At 37.0% G+C, this 332-nt stretch overlaps 1 long non-coding RNA gene across 1 annotated transcript; it reads right to left on the bottom strand.

Moving 5' to 3' along the window:
• Positions 1–332, bottom strand: LOC104775425. Its single transcript, XR_765910.1, has 3 exons — positions 309–332; positions 134–235; positions 1–41 (listed from the first exon to the last, which is right to left on the bottom strand). It is a non-coding gene; the product is annotated as an uncharacterized LOC104775425 (long non-coding RNA).

Genomic DNA, 332 nt, shown 5'->3' with positions numbered 1-332 from the left:
TGGGAAAGTCCGGAGTCCACATCCCAAAGTTGAATCATACCCTATCAGAAGGGAAACAACAAGATCTGGTTACAATTTCTAATTCCATGATATGAACACAGCAAATAAATTCATCAAATAAGAAGAAGTATACCAAACTAGCAGCTGCACTAGTCTTGCCATGTTCTTTATTTTTGAAGAGCCAATTTCCAGAAGATCCGGTGGTGGAGTCTGAAGGTACTGTCATTAGTTTGTCCTGCAATAAACAAAAATATATTAAGACGACATGTCTTCCAGTAGATCTATTTTATTACAATCTGCAACCATACCTGACCAAAACCAGCATTTACAAA

The sequence above is a fragment of the Camelina sativa genome, unplaced genomic scaffold, assembly GCF_000633955.1.
Source record: "Camelina sativa cultivar DH55 unplaced genomic scaffold, Cs unpScaffold14206, whole genome shotgun sequence".
Taxonomy (NCBI): Eukaryota; Viridiplantae; Streptophyta; class Magnoliopsida; order Brassicales; family Brassicaceae; genus Camelina; species Camelina sativa.
This window is presented reverse-complemented; position numbering and strand designations above follow the sequence as displayed.